Consider the following 6,761-nt stretch of genomic DNA (forward strand, 5'->3'; position numbering starts at 1 on the left):
CTGGTTCAAAAAATTTTGAGAAGCTAACTATACACAGACATTGACCAAAAATATTGGTATAAGATTTCTAGGTTAGATACCAAACTGATTGATGTATGACAGGGCAGTAAAACCCCAGCCTCTGGCATTATTTTATCTAAAAGACAGAACTTAGCTCCATACCTATATGCAAAGATATTGTTGAAAAAACCTACCAATTAACATGTAACTTTACATAGCCTTATGCACAGAATAGTAAATGATAATCACACAGAGGTGTATTTTCCTAGAAAATAAGGCGACCTTTGAGTGGGCTTTTAGAGGGGACATTGAAAGGATGTGAAATTATTCCTTTACCTTATTTCCAAGTTTTGGGCAACATCTGTAAACAGTCCCTGACTGTCATTTGAAGCCTGGTGAGACATCCATTAGTGTGGTCCCTACAACTGGGGAGCAGCAGACTGGTTTTTTACTTCCATCTGGGGAGTAATAGGTGCAGCTGTTAGCTGGCTGGCTGCTGGCTTACGAGCTGAAAGAGGTGATGATGCAGGCTGCCTTGCACACCCACAGGGTGGCAGGGCAAAGTATGCGAGAGGATTTCCTGTAGGTCAGACATGGAACATCAAAAATGTAAGAGAAAATGGGTCACTTAAAATTCTGTCCAGGCCAATCACAGAGACCCCAAAGAGAGAAGCAAAAATAATCACTTGACACCTAGCAGCCCAGTAAGCAAGGGTGTTAGGAGAATGCGTCACCCACAGCTAGAGGAATGTACGTGGATGTCCTCAGTGGAGGGGAGGGGGTGGTCTCTGGCAAATGGCCTGCTCTAAATGCCTGGCAGGCTCAGTACCAGTCCAGTTAGGACTTTTCAGCTTTAATCCTTCTCCTTTCCCATAATTTCAATGTAGGCAATTAATAAGACTGAAGCAAGAATGGATGAGGAGGAATGGAAACACAGGCTCTTTTAACTGGGAGACTTCAGGCCTCCCTCCATTCAGAAGGCCCAATCACTGCAAAGGGGAAAAAACTTAATACTAAATCACATGCAAAATTTTGACAATTATATGGAACTGGACATTTTTATTATTTATCTAAGAACTTTTATCACCTGTGAGTGACCAGAACATCCCAAGGTTTGCAATTTTCCTGTAGGCAGCAACCTACCAAGTACAAAAGAAGGTTACTTAATGAGTAGGACTTGCTTAATGCGTGTGTGTGTGTGTGTGTGTGTGTGTGTGTGTGTCTGCACACGTGCACATGAGAGAGAATGTCTTTTTAAGCATGACCTTGTAGCTATCCTTTGAATTCAGTAAGTCTGTGTTCTCAGTTTCTTCAACGTGGGTAATTTTTATCTCTACATTGAACATCCCTAGTTCAGAAAACTTGCGTTCCAATCTTGTCTTCATACTGGCACAATGAAGCATGAATTTGCAAAAACCCTCAGGAATACTGTGCTCCTGATATAGACGTGGTAAACTATTTGCAGAATTGCTGGTGTCAGTTAAATGCACTCTGCTTCAGCAGAGAGGAAATCCTATCTCTAGTGGTGTCTCTGTTTTTACATGTTTCATTTCATTTTGTCACTAATCACGGTTCTGAAAGACAAGCTCTTCATATTTTTCATTTTGCTATGTAACTTGGCATGGGTTTATTTTTTGGCTCTGCTTTGTTTTCCATAACTGTGCATAAGCTAGGCTATTTCTCTAACTATAAGTAAGGTAATGTCCTTTTAATGCTTTTGAAAAGTGCCAGAATATTTTATACATTATTTTTATGAGTTTAATTTTACTATTGCACCAGTAAATGCATTTTAAGAATGGCTTTTTAAAGTAAAAATGTGCTGTACAGAAGTAATGAGAGGTTTTATGCAAAATACTCGTATTGATTGGGCCTGAATTGAAGTTTGTTTACTCTTCCCTCTGTCTGGAATGTTCCTGGCGAGAATTGCCCATGCCTTCCTCTCTCCCTGCATTCTGGGACTTTCCTGACCATCTAACCTAAATTTGAACTCTTAATTATTTTCCATTTCTTTATTCTGCTTTATTTTTTTCAAAGCCCCTGATTATTTTTGTTTATTGTCTTTCTGCCCCTATTAAAATATAAGTTTGCTAACAGGAAGGGCTACGTTTTCTCCACTGCAGTATTTTCAAGATGTAGAAAAGTGGACTTTCAATAAATATTTGTTGAATAAATGAATGAATGGATACACACTGAAAAAATCTTTCCTGGTAATTTGAAGAGCATGTCTGGAAAACAGTTCTGCATAAGAGAATTCTCATAGTATTGCATGTCCATTTGATACTTGTCATTGTACTAGATTTAAAGGAAGAACTTGGTGAATTTATACCACGAGCACTTAGATACCAATCACTGTACAGCACCACCACCATTTTTTTTTTTTTTTTACCATTCATTAAGCACCAACTATGGGCCTGGCTTAGTGCTAAAGACTTAATATGCACCATTTCATTTACGCTTCCATGCTGAACTATGTATGGACTAAATATTATTATCTCATTTAACCAATTAAATCAGTTTTATATCTCACTCAAGCTCACACAATAGGTAAGTTGTGGCAGGACCAGGACTCAGACTCAGATCTGCCTTCATTTCAAAGTCCAGAATCATAGCCACAAGACTATCATTGTCTTTTCTTATCTATGCGAGTTAAGTCTGAACCTGCCAGGGGAAAACATTAAATGTGTTCTTAAATGACTATTGACAGACACATTAATGTGGAAAGCAACGGTGCAAAGGTTAGTATCTTAACCATAATAGATGGAATTATTAGTCTAGTAACAAGATAGATAAAATGTGGATAAACATAGATATTTTTTAGACCAACTGACTGAAGAACCAACCACACATCCTACTTGAAACATAAAAACAGAGATTAAAACGCACACACACACACACACACAGTGGACACACACACTATAACATATTTAGGAAGCAAAAAACAAGTTCACCACAGTTGACTGTTTGGAACAGAAAAGTTTGAGGGGCACCTGGGTGGCTCAATTCTTAAGCGTCTGCCTTTGGGTCAGGGCGTGATCCTGGTGTTCTGGGATCTAGCCCCACATCGCACTCCACCACTGGGAGCCTGCTTCTTCCTCTCCCGCTCCCCCTGCTTGTGTTCCTTCTCTCGCTGGCTGTCTCTCTCTGTCAAATAAATAAAATCTTAAAAAAAAAGAAAAGTTTGAGAAGCATGGGTTGATTATTTCTCTCTTATATATAATATATATGTGTCATATATATATATAATATATATATGACTCACGCATACCCATGGGTCATATATTTGGTATAAAGAAAAGAAGGTTCTTGAGACCTGGATTCTAGTGATTTTACCTATTGTGACCTTTGATAAGTGACTGAACAGAGCATACATGTGGGAGTTCTTAATTGCTTGGGTTAATTCTTCTTGGGTTTGCAATTTGCTAGCTTTGCAATTTTGAGTCATTATTCAAACTTTCTGTGCGTTAATTTTCTTAGATATAAATTGGGCCGTTATGAGTATGAATTAAATATTACAGATAAAACTTTTAGAATATTGCTGTGAATGTGGTAGGACCCCCTCCAGTAGAAAGCCTTTAGAGCCTGCTGAGTTTCCCAGTGCTTTCTTTTCTGAGAAGATCTTTTCTCTCCTCTTCCCTGTGGTCCCTCTCCTCCCTCTCCTCTTTTTTGCTCCTCTTCCCCTCTTCCCTCTTTCGGCGGGCTCCTTTGTGCCCTCTGCTGGTTAACAGCAGCAGGACCTAGTATTCTGGTTGCCGTGGGAACGGGGGGGGGTGACGCGGTAACCTGGGAGACCAAGGCGGAAGTTGTGGGTAGCTAGAGCCCGCGGCCGGGACTCGGGCGGCGGGGGTTTCCACGTGCGTCGGCTGGCTGCAGAGGACGGTGCTCCGCGGAGGGCTTCGCAGTTGGCGGGGCAAGGCGGCCAGCAGGTCTGCGGTGGTGCGGGGAGCAGGGCGGGACGGCGGGAAAGCAGACTGAGTTGAGGGGGTTGCTGCGGCTCCGGCCCAGTGGGTGTTTGCTGAGCCGCCGCCATGTGCCAGACACGGTACCAGGCCCATGGCCTGCGAGATGCGGCAGCAACCAGGAGTTCAAGCTTTTTTTTCTATAAACAAAGAACTCCCGAGCCCATAATGCTGATGGAGTCATGAACTGAGAGTGAACCCCAGACAGGGAAACCAGGGATTTGTCAGTTGTACCCCCTCTACAACCTGACCTTTTCGAACGCCCGCCACCATCTGTTATCCTTTGAAGTCATTGGTGCTTGATGAAGACTTTGGTGCCTGACAAGTCATTACCACATCCCCTTTTGGAGCCTGCTTTCTGCCTCGGTGGCCCCATGCGCCCGCTATCTTATGGAAGCCCGCTCCTCCCCAAGTAAAGGTCATGGGGACGGGTGGCAGATTCCTAAGAAATCTGAAGGTGTGGGAGCTTTTCCTCCTCCTCCTTCTTCTTCTTCTTCTTCTTCTTCTTTTTTTTTTTTTTTTTTTNTTTTTTTTTTTTTTTTTTTTTTTTTTTTTTTTTTTTTACTGTTTTTTTCTTATGTTAGTCACCATACAGTACATCCCTGGTTTTTGATGCAAAGTTCGATGATTCATTAGTTGTGTGTAACACGCAGTGCACCATGCAATACGTGCCCTCATTACTACCCATCACCAGCCTATCCCATTCCCCTCCCCCCTCCCCTCTGAAGCCCTCAGTTTGTTTCTCACAGTCCATAGTCTCTCATGCTTCATTCCCCCTTCTGATTACCCCCCTTTCTTTATCCCTTTCTTCTCCTACCGATCACCCTAGTTCTTATGTTCCATAGATGAGAGAAAACCATATGCTAATTGTTTCTCTGCTTGACTTATTTCACTGAGCATTATCTCCTCCAGTGCCATCCGTGTTGCAGCAAATGTTGAGAATTCGTTCTTTCTGATAGCTGAGTAATATTCCATTGTATATATGGACCACAACTTCTTTTTCTTTTTCTTTTTTTACTTAGTCTTATCATGTTAGTGCTTATTTTCTGGTTCTTTTTTAAATGTTTTTTTATTATATTATGTTAGTCACCATACAGTACATCCCTGGTTTCCGGTGTAAAGGTCAATGATTCATTATTTGCGTATAACACCCAGTGCACCATGCAATATGTGCCCTCCTTAATACCCATCACCAGTCTATCCCATTCCCCCACCCCCCTCCTCTCTGAAGCCCTCAGTTTTTTTCTGAGTCCATAGTCTCTCATGCTTCATTCCCCCTTCTGATTACCCCCCCTTTCTTTATCCCTTTCTTCCCCTACCGATCTTCCTAGTTCTTATGTTCCATAGCTGAGAGAAATCATATGATAATTGTCTTTCTCTGCTTGACGTATTTCACTTAGCATTATCTCCTCCAGTGCCGTCCATGTTGCAGCAAATGTTGAGAACTTGTTCCTTCTGATAGCTGAGTAATATTCCGTTGTATATATGGACCACAACTTTTTTTTCTATATTATTACTTTAATTCTTATATATAGTATAGAATTGTTTAAAAATTAAACTGCATGCAAAAACGCTTTTCGAAGAGGATTTGATAAAGCATATTCCTATAACGTTGGCTGGATTAATCAAGCTTCGAGTCTATTAGTAAAATACTCTAAAAGCGTTTAAAGTTACCACAAAAATAGCAACTATCAAATGCCTCAGCCATTACTCTAGGAGGCCTTTATATGCACTAGGCACTAGGTGAAATGGTACACACCTTATTTTATTTCATTCTTACAACTGGATCATGAGAAAGGTGCTGCACTCACGATAGAGAAGAGGATGCTAAGGCATAAATAAGTTAAATATGTGGCCAAGGTCAGAGTTGGTGATAAAGCTGGGACTGGAACCTAGCCGTGATCTGACAGCCCTTGCTGCTCCTGACCACTAATAGAATTCAGATGGTATAATTTCTTCCCGCTTCCCCTAGTTCTGCTCTTCACTCCTTTATCTTTAAGACATTTCATTTCAAGCTCTGCCATACAAATCCTCAGCCACATCAGAGATCTAGTAGCATGTATTTATTTGCGCTGTACCGAGAATGCAAATCTGTAGCATCTACCCAGGGATGCAACATTTTTTTTTTTTTGGCCGTCTCCAGCTTTCTTTTCTTTTTTTTTAATGTTTTTTTATTATATTATGTTAGTCACCATACAGTACATCCCCGGTTTCCGATGTAAAGTTCGATGATTCATTAGTTGCATATAACACCCAGTGCACCATGCAATACGTACCCTCCTTACTACCCATCACTGGTCTATCCCATTCCCCCACCCCCTCCCCTCTGAAGCCCTAAGTTTGTTTCTCAGAGTCCATAGTCTCTCATGTTTCATTCCCCCTTCTTATTAACCCCCTTTCTTTATACCTTCCTTCCCCTACTGATCTTCCTAGTTCTTATGTTCCATAGATGAGAGAAACCATATGATAATTGTCTTTCTCTGCTTGACTTATTTCACTTAGCATTATCTCCTCCAGTGCTGTCCATGTTGCAGCAAATGTTGAGAACTCGTTCTTTCTGATATCTGAGTAATATTCCATTGTATATATGGACCACAACTTCTTAATCCACTCATCTGTTGAAGGCCATCTAGGCTCCTTCCACGATTTAGCTATTGTGGACAATGCAGCTATGAACATTGGGGTGCATATGGCCCTTGTCTTCACTACATCTGAATCTTTGGGGTAAATACCCAGTAGTGCAATTGCTGGATCATAGGGTAGCTCAATTTTTAACTTTTTAAGGGACCTCCACACTGTTTTCCA

General features: G+C 41.2%; 1 protein-coding gene across 4 annotated transcripts in view; it reads left to right on the forward strand.

Moving 5' to 3' along the window:
- The window catches only part of ZBBX (zinc finger B-box domain containing), a 148,370-nt gene that overhangs the window by 44,068 nt on the left and 97,541 nt on the right, over positions 1–6,761 (forward strand). For 3 of the 4 annotated variants that reach the window (XM_034663455.1, XM_034663466.1, XM_034663479.1), the window contains exon 1: positions 3,792–3,923. The exons of the other annotated variant lie outside the window; for it this stretch is intronic. The gene's annotated coding sequence lies outside the window, so the exon portion shown is untranslated. Of the gene's footprint in view, positions 1–3,791; positions 3,924–6,761 lie in introns of those variants that run through there. 4 annotated transcript variants of the gene reach the window in all.

Source organism: Ailuropoda melanoleuca, chromosome 1, assembly GCF_002007445.2.
Source record: "Ailuropoda melanoleuca isolate Jingjing chromosome 1, ASM200744v2, whole genome shotgun sequence".
NCBI classification, from domain to species: Eukaryota; Metazoa; Chordata; class Mammalia; order Carnivora; family Ursidae; genus Ailuropoda; species Ailuropoda melanoleuca.